Genomic DNA, 9,858 nt, shown 5'->3' with positions numbered 1-9,858 from the left:
GCCTTGAAAGATGCAGCATTGACACAAGGCAAAGAATTTCTCCAAAATGTCATCATCGACAAACAAAACCCTAAAGAAGCCTTCTTGAGAGCAGGCAAAAATGTCTTGCTGCAAACGGGCAAAGACCTTTTGGGCCGCCGAGAAACACCTATAAATGCCCTGCACGCTGCCGAGTCAGGCATTCCTGCTTCCCTGACGCCACAACAAGGACAAGGCAGAAAGAGACGACGAAGAAAACACCCTTTTACCAGACTTCACACTTCTAAAGCTAGAAAGACAAAGAAAAGAAGAAATGTTCGAGACTTAGACGTTTTTTATAATTAAAGTATTGAGAAACAGAAGAATGATGCACCGAGAGTCTTGCGCCTGTTCCAAATCGGAACTGGATCTGTTTGCCATGCCACCCACCATGATGACGATGCAAGAATCCCAATGGGTAGAATTTTATCCCGTCTCCTCTTTGACGGATTCCGCTCCCATCGAGTTTAAAATGAAAGGACAACCCGAAGATTACATCGATCTGAACGGTAGTTACTTGTACCTGAAAGTCAAAGTTCTAGATAAGATTGGAGGTCCTGTAGACACTGAAGCAGTAGCTCCCGTCAACAATTTCATGCATTCCTTGTTCAGTGGAGTGGACTTGTACTTGAATAACAAACTAGTCAGTAGCAGCATGGATACTTACCCTTATCGTGCCTACCTGGAAAATCTCTTGACGTACGGAATAGACGCCAAGAACACTCATCTCAATGCCTGTGTGGTATGGGAAGCTGACGATGCAGGCCAGTTTGAATTATTGGAAACTGATACAACTGAAAAAAAGAAAGAATACAATGAGGGATTTGTAGAACGAAGAAACAAAATCAAAGACGGACAGAGTTTAGAACTGATGGATCGTTTGCATTTGGACATGTGGTTGCAAGAAAAGTATTTGCTGAACGGGATGGATGTCCTCCTGAGACTGAATCGTAGCAGTAGCGCTTTCCATTTAATGGCTGGTGCTGACGATTACAAAACCAAAATCCAAGAAGCCAGACTCTACGTACGCCGTGTGGAAGTTTTACCTAAAGTGGGAAACGACATCAGTCAGACGTTGAGCAGAACGACCGCCAAGTATTCCATACGACGCGTGGAAGTGAAAACCTTCACCATTCCCAAGGGACAGCGATCCATGATCGAAGATCATCTGTTCCAAGGACAGTTACCCAAACGTTTGATCGTTGGTATCGTCGAGAATACAGCCTTCAACGGAGCTGCCAATAAAAATCCTTTCTACTTTCAACACTTTGGCGTGTCCAAGATCGAAGTCAGTCGCGATGGCAAAACCTTGTGTACCCGACCTTTCGCACCCGACTTTGACAAGAAGAATTACTTGAGGTCGTACTTGTCCTTGTACGAAGCTACCGCACAGTTAGGAACCAACACCAGTCATGGCATATCGTACGAAGATTATGCAGGAAGCTATGCTTTGTGGGCTTTTGATTTCACTCCAGACCAAGGCAGCGACGAGGGACATTTCCACCCTATAAAATCCGGCCAGATTCGTGTGGAAATTCAGTTTACAAAACGCGACCCTGATGAAACGGTGAACGTCATCCTGTATGCAGAATTCGATAATACGATAGAAATCAACAGTTTGAGAGAAGTCATTCTAGATTATTAGAAGCCATGGAAGACTGTTATCCCTTTTTACAAAGTGGAGAAACTTTGGAGATGGAATGTAAGGAGATCGTGGAAGAAGAATTCCAAGACAAAGACGAAGAAGTTGTCATGATGAAGTCTAGATGGCCAGAACAAGAAGCCCATTTAATCTCCTGTTTTGCCAAACACTTGGTCGAAAAAATGACGGAATTGATCAAGAAAAATTGCTATGGATGTCAAAACGATCATCCCAGTCAAATTCAACACGATAAATGCCTGATGCTGAGTCAAGAAGAAAAATTGGACGAGTATCTGGACGAAGCTTGGAGTTTCATCTCGGACGAAGTCGTGTTGCACCAGTGGTATAAAGACTTGCGTGAACATTCTTGTCCACCATTAACCACTAAAGTGATCCATCGTATCGAAGCTCTCCTGAATCAGAGTGAGGAGACGAAACGAAGAAACGGTTATTTGTCAGACATTTTCAAGCAAAATGTCAGGATCGAACTGATGACTTATTATTACCTGTGAAGAAGAAAAAAACATGGATACCTGGGAACTTTATTACCTTTTGAACCACAGTTCGTATACGGCTTCTTGGAATCCTGTCGTCTGTGCTAAAGATGAACTCCCTCATCGCAAACCTCAAGACCATCTAGCTTATGCCATCAACACGGACGACAGTCATCTCCCAGGAACCCACTGGGTAGCCGTTTACTTTCCTCAAGAAGGATGTGTGGAATATTTCGATTCGTACGGATTGCCCCCATTTGAAGACGATATCATTGACTTTATGAGAAGAAATGCTCAGACCACCCGATTCAATAATGTGAAATTACAAGGCACAGATTCCTTGGTGTGTGGACAGTACTGTGTGTATTTTCTGCATCATCGCAGCCTGGGCTATTCTTTAGAACATTTAGTGACTCATTTTGATCCTCGTTCTTCTTCAAGAAACGATGTGAAAGTAGATCGATGGTTCTGTGACCAGTATGCTTATCTTTTGTCTCAAGCTAGGAAACGTAGTGTCCATCAATGGCCTAATGACTTCCAACAGTGGAAATCACAATTTCATTCACAACGTTGTCAGCCCTGTTTAAAGTAGAGTGTGAATTGAAAAAATGTTTGTGATTTGAAAAAAAATGTTTGATGTTATATTGTTGGATTATTGTTAAAAATGTTAGAGTTGTCTGTTAGTGTTAAGTGATTTTGAATAAAAAATGTTGTGTTTTGAAGAAAAAAATGCCTTTGTCTTTTGTTTGGCTTTAAGAATGTTGATTCATGCTCTTTGACTTCTCTCTATCTCTCTCATGACACTCATTGAACGTTGCGGCTCGAAAACCGTAGAGGGATGTTTTCCTTCACGTCCGCGCTTTGACTTTAAGAACCGGGGCAGTTTCCAGTCAAACCATCCATTGTCGACTCATCCTCCTACGAAGATGTGCTCCAAACTAGCTAAGCTAAACGAAGCCTACGTGAATTTGCATAGGGTCAGACACAGTCTGATACCGAAGCCAGAAGAAATAGAGAATGTGAGAATGTTAAAAGTCACTGAAGACCTGATAGAAGAGCTCTTCAGAGAAGAAGTGAACAGGGAGAAAGAAGAATGGACAGAGAAGTACAGACTTCAGAGACAGCAGCAGCAGCAACAACAACAGCAGCAGCAGGAACCTGAACCTGACAGAGGCTTTGTCGATTGTCGTATCGACACCAAAGAGTTCTTCTTCTCTTTCCGAAGAAGCAGACCTATCGTCAGAAAGTCTATCCTCAGAGGACGTCGCATTCTTAGAAACTAAAGGATTGCCATAGTAAACAAAAAAAAACAGCCCTTTTCAGGGCTACCCAATACTCTAGAAAAGAAATAACAATCGATTTGCCAATGTGTGTATTTAGAGTAGTGTGAATATAAACACTAACTCTTTTTTACAGTGTGAGTGTATGTGTTTGTGTATATGATTGTGTGTTTGTAAGTGCTCACGTACGTTTGTGTGGATAGTAGATTAAGGTCATGTTTTTTTGTTTGTTTTTTGCTGTTTGACGTGTGGGGAGAGTAGATTTGTGGTTTGATTGCTTTGCGTATGTGGATAGTATATTGAAGTGATTAATGAAAATTTTTTAGAATAGTAATGGGTAGTATAAAAAATGTGAGTGAGTGCTTCTTTTAGGTCCGCGTGTTGTTTGGTCATGATCTAGGTAAGATCAATTTTATGTTTTTAAGGGGGATATTTTCCATCACGTCTGCGCTTTTACTATAAATTGAAACTCGCTGGGCAGTCTAGCTACCCTTGTTGATTGATCAACACCAGAATGAACACCAGAATTGTGAAACTGCTAGAACTCCAGATGCACCTGGAATATGCCAGGCGCCTGTTGAATGAACTGGCCGCGGAGGCCATTGTCGAAGAGGGAAGGATGAAAGAGGAGGAGGAAAGAAGAAAAAAAGAAGAGGAGGAAAAGGAGAGAAGAAATTTCAGAATCCCAGAGACAGAAAATTGGGATTCTGAAGCCACCCATCCCGCCTCTGCACTCCCAAGAAAAAAGGTAAAAGGAGACTGGGGAAGAAGATGTGTGTGTGGCGCCAGGCCAGCAAGGTGCCAGCATTAGATAGGTGCATCTGGAGTTAAAAACAAACAGCCCTTTTCAGGGCTACCCAATACTCTAGAAAAGAAATAACAATCGATTTGCCAATGTGTGTATGTAGAGTAGTGTGAATATAAACACTGACTCTTTTTTTCCTAGTGTGAGGGCATGTGTTTGTGTGTTTGTGTTTGTAAGCGCTCAGGTACGTTTGTGTGAATAGTACATTATGAGTTTGTTTATTGTTTCTTAGCGTATGAGGAGAGTATAGTTTGGGTTTTGTAACCGTTCACGTACGATTGTGTGGATAGTAGATTATGGATTTTGTTTTAATGATTTGCGTGTGTAAATAGTAGATTTGGGGTTTGTTTATTGCTGGTTTACTTATGTGGATAGTATATTATATGAAATGAGAAAAGTAGGGGATGTTTTCCTTCACGTCCGCGCGTTGTTTGGTCACGATCTAGGTAAGATCAATTTTATGTCTTAGGGGGATGTTTTCCATCACGTCCGCGCTTTTCATATAAGAACCCACAGTATTCGTCGTTCAAACCATTCTACAGAGAAGATGGCTTCAAACCACCTCGATAAATTGCAAACATTGCAAGACGTCCTGGACAATTTGGGCATGATGGAACAAATGCTAGTGAGACTAAACGAAGATCACTATTCTTATAGTCCCCATCGAGTGAAGATGGAGATTAACAACTTACGAAAAGTAAAGGACATGATAAGTGATGTGATGAAAGAAATAAAGGAGGAGAAGGAGGATGAAGAGGAAAGGATAAGGATAAGAGAATGGAATAAAAAAATTGAAAAAGAAGAAGAAAATGAGAAGAGGAAGAAAGAAGAGGAGGAGAAGAAGAAAGAAGAGAAAAAAGGAAGAAAAGAAAGAAAAGAAGAGAAAGAGTGTAGGAGAGAAAATAAGAAGTTGGTGGAGAAATAGAAGAAATTAGAAGCAGAAGAAACCCAAAGGCCCTTTTCAGGGCCACCCACATTTCTCGAAAAGAGAATGACTTTCCATTGCCTACCCCCTTTTTTATTTTTTATTTTTTATTTTTATTTTTTATTTTTTTTTATTTTTTTAATTTTTAAAAAAACAAAACCAAAAAAGAAATCCCCTTTGTCCCTAGAATGGATATTATTTTTTTTTCTCCCATTATTCAATTGCCTTTGTCCCTAGAATGGATATTTTGTTCCATTATTTTAAATGGCATTGTCCCTAGAATGGATATTACCTTTCTCCAATGTTAAATTCCCTTGTCCCCAGAGTGGATGTCTTTTTTTTCCATGTTAAATTTCCATAGTCCCTAGAGTGGATATTGCTTCCCATGTTAAATTTACGTAGTCCCCAGAGTGGATATCATCTTTTTAACATGGAACTCCCGTAGTCCCTAGACCGTCCCACCATACTACTTATATACGAAACAATGTTCATGGTTAACTGAAAATTCATACAGTTTGAAAAAAAAAAAAAAGAACTCAAGTCGATAACGATCAGAATGTTTTATGAGCGATTTCAAGGGCTCTTGAGAGGTAAGTGTCACATTTCGTTTGAACATGCAATATAATATAACAGCGGACATTACTCTATTACATCTGAACTTTGTCTTGTACGATTGTAAATTCCACCATAAATTCGTACAATAGTAGGATTACAGTTCTCTTGATTACATTGTTTGAATGACGATGGTACTAAGCAAGGATGTCTCCTTTGCGTTATCAAAGTCGACTCCCACCAATTTACGTACCATTATTACCTTGAAGGGGTAATAAGCTTTGCTCTTTATGATTTGAAACGATTCACATATGAGTGTACTACAGTAAAGATTACAAAAATCAATCATGCAGGTAATAGCGGGAATAAAGGATTCATAATGTATTTATTTCATTTCTGATTTTATAAGTATATTCCTTTTAGATTGAAGACACGATTAATTAACAATATGTATAGATAATATATTATATTCAGTTTGGCAAAGTCCATAAAACTATTTCTTGGGGAGGGGGTATTGGCAAATTCAGTAAATAAAGCTATAATATACCGTATATAATCGTTTACAAGACCAGTCTAACTGCAAGCAACTAAGACCCTTATAAGCCGTAGCTTAATGCGCCCGTAGATCTGGGTCTATGTTGTTTGTTCTTTTTATTACTCCTAAGAAATTGCACAGATCTAAACCTGTCGACGTTTATGCGACGGCAGATCCGGGTTTGTTCAGTTTACAATGGGACTTGACTTACAAGCGAGTGCATACGGTATATACCAACAGAAAATGCAAAATGTTTACTAGGACTCTCTCTCCCTCTCTCTCTCTCTCTCTCTCATAATAAATATTTAGTGTAAAACATAGTTTATACAGACTGTAAGAGAGCATTTTATAGTTCCGTAAAACATCAAAGTATGTGCTACTTCACTCAAACAACTTGCAGTGCTTCCCAAAGAGTGAATTGTCCAAATGCGATGAATTCAGCATCACATGGTTACACTCAAATGAGCTTGTTTTAATGATTTTTGTATTTACATCAGAGAGAAAGAAATACGAGTCAAGTGAATTTTAACCGATCTTTTTATCAGCCATGGATTTTTTTTCAGCCTCTTGGTCAAAATACCAGATGGCGCAGACTTAAATATGACAGGTACTTTAGTTATGTCGACTATTACCTTCGGTTTAAATTTCATGTTTTACTAATTTTTGAACCTAGCAAAATAAAACCTACAAATGAAACGGAATGTCTGTTTTTAATATTTTCATGGCTTGTTTAACGCAATCGTTCAACTTTGCAAGCTTCAATGCTTTTTTGTTAGCCATAGTCTTTCGATGGTGTCAAATAGATTCTGGAACGTTGGTTCTGGAGATTTGTATAGTATTTAGAATCAACTGCTCTAACTTAAAGGTCCAAATTGTTTATTAAAATGCAAAGTATCAATTTGTATTAGGGGTTATTGTAAATTAGAAATCATGTGTTTTCACGGTTAACGTATTCCTTCTCTAACTTCGTGTCTCAGAACATAAAACTGCTTTCCATAGCTGGAGAGTAACTCTCGAGCAAAGGACGTGGTACATAGTCTTTCTGCCTATTAAAAACAGTTCAGAGTTTTATCAGAATTATTTCGGTACAGTCATGGCATTATCAAACTTGACCCTTGATTAGAAGCAGTTACGATACTGGTATCATATCAAACTGAACATTGTTCGAAATCTCTTCACAGTAGTACCTGTACCATTGAATTGTGAGGCAATTTTTGTGACAAGTGGGTAAGATAAAAGAACATCTATCACGCAGACGTTTATGTTTTGATTTGTGAGGCAGTGTCAACATTAGGTATGTATTTCTGAATAATACACGGAAAAAAGTGTTTGATATAATTTGAAAACAAGAAATAGTATGCTTCGTATTCTGTTTCTGTGTACTTTCATGTGACACATCAGAGTATGCTAAATTTAGATGTGTACACCGACTTGTTTGGATATGTAAAGTTAGAACGTTGAATGTATAAGGCCTTAACCTTTCATTCGCGATGTTACTGCTACTACATACTTTGTACAGGTATGAGACGAATTGGCTTACGGGAACAAAAAGCAAAATGGAGAAACACCCACCCCAAAAACAACTTTTCACGATCTACCTATAACCTCAGCAAGAACCCGCGTTTTTGCACAGTGGATTGGACTGACGATAACTGTATTTATCTTCGACATGTATCTTTCATGCCGTTTGAATCATTTGGATGATTAGTTCGGTTCAAAGTTACTTGGGCAGTGAAAACAAAAGTATACACGCGGATTGTAATTTAGTGCGTCTGGATCTACTTGCTCGGAATTACAAGTTATTTGAACTCTTTCACCATTGAACTATTTCAGGTTTTCACAAACTTTCACGAATCAGAGGAGGAAAAAATAAACGTACTTAGGTACTAAAGGTATTATATACTCTGTTTACACTTTGATCTGTCATCACCGAATGTAAAGGTACTCGTGAATGCTGGTAAAGTATGTGTTAAACACGACTGTTTAAAACAGAAGTACATTTTCGTGAAGGCAGAGGCGAATTTAGCCAGTACCTGCATCCATGATCATTTTCATGACGACACCAGTTATGAAATCCCATTAGTCTCCGAAGTCGGTACTGGTGCCTGAACCACAGGTTCTCGACGCGAGCTTGATGTTGAAAAATGCAATAATCTGAAGGGGGAAAAAATTGATAGAGTTAGACAATTACCTCAGATTCCCCCAAGACCCGTTCTGACACAGGACACTATCATACTAATGCCAGAACGGGTCATGGAGGTAATATGGGGTAATTTTATGACTCTGTATGATTTTTATTTCCATCAGATCATTGCATGTTTTCAACATCAAGCTCGCGTCACGCACCTGTGGCCTGAACCAGCTACATTCCAAGGTCGTATGCAACGCACCCTCTATCACTAAATGTGATTATATGATAAATAAAGTACAACTACAAACAAGCATATAATTAGCTTGATTGTGGGGGGTTTGATGTAATTTGTCAGCACATGATAGGCTATACGTGGTGGCCAGTTCGTTTGGTAAAAGACAAACTAGGGAAGGTTCAGCAACCAGGTGGTCGCTTTACACCATTCAGCCACCCAGGGCCCCCATAAACATTGAAACTATAATTAATTCTTGTTCGGTTAGGATACCAACAAAATGTAAAGTGTCGGAAGACAGAAAAAATGACTTGAGTAAGCTATGTAAGGCAGCAATGTCTTGTAATTATTGAGCAGTTGTGCGATTTTGCTTTAGTAAAACGTTTTATGTCCTTAGGCGGAAGAGAAAAATTACATATTTTTCATCATATCATGTTCTAGTGATCATAGGCGGTTTTCAGACTCGGTGGTATAACCAGATTGGTCTGGTTAGTACAACCGTAACTTCCCTCTCTTGCAGTTTGTTCAACGTAAATGCATATCCGATTTGAAGTAAACATTACCTGGCTATTACCTCAATATTTAAGTTATTGCCAAAATTCCACGATAAAAGACCATGTAAATTTAATCTCACTGAGAATGATTATACACAATACTTTCTAAAATTTCTCTGTAACCAAGATTGATATCGCATGGACTCGTAAACAGATATGTACGTTTGCCTAGCGGTTTTATGAGTATGTACGAAAATAAAGATGTTACTTAATAAGTCAGAATTGTGATTGTGATTTAGATTTTTAAACGTAGCTTTAACAATTTCTCAGTCATGTCGCTACGATGTCTGCAGTGTGGCAGTTTATAGTGATGCCTAGCACTGGGGCATAATGTCGCAGACATGTAGCATGATGTCCCAACCATTCACAGTACCCTGACACCAGGCCGACCAGTCCAAACACCTAACCTCTTAATGCTGAGCGCCTAGCGAGGCAGCTGTTAGTACCATGCAGAGTTGGGTCGAAGTACAATGACTTGTTGTAAACAATGGTTTTAGTAACCTGTTTAATACAAAATGTCTTTATTGGTTATTACACAATAATGTATGCATTCGCTAATAAGAAGAGCCAAAATGTAAACAGCATACATCCTGATCTGCCCTCGCATAATGCAGATTAGGGTCTACGTTGTTTGATCCATTTATTACTCCTAACAAACTGAGAAGACACAGATTTGCTTGTGCAATGTGA

The 9,858-nt window shown here is 39.0% G+C and overlaps 1 protein-coding gene across 2 annotated transcripts in view; it reads left to right on the top strand.

Annotated features, from left to right (window-relative positions):
* The first annotated feature begins 7,387 nt into the window (after nt 1–7,387).
* The window catches only part of LOC149799963 (uncharacterized), a 38,194-nt gene continuing 35,723 nt past the window's right edge, over nt 7,388–9,858 (top strand). Inside the window, exon 1 of one of the 2 annotated variants that reach the window (XM_089959466.1) lies at nt 7,388–7,545. The gene's annotated coding sequence lies outside the window, so the exon portion shown is untranslated. Of the gene's footprint in view, nt 7,546–7,716; nt 8,127–9,858 lie in introns of those variants that run through there. The other variant, XM_089959468.1, reaches the window with a different exon arrangement.

This window comes from Sinohyriopsis cumingii, chromosome 5 (assembly GCF_028554795.1).
Source record: "Sinohyriopsis cumingii isolate HCF-2022 chromosome 5, ASM2855479v2, whole genome shotgun sequence".
Taxonomy (NCBI): Eukaryota; Metazoa; Mollusca; class Bivalvia; order Unionida; family Unionidae; genus Sinohyriopsis; species Sinohyriopsis cumingii.
This window is presented reverse-complemented; position numbering and strand designations above follow the sequence as displayed.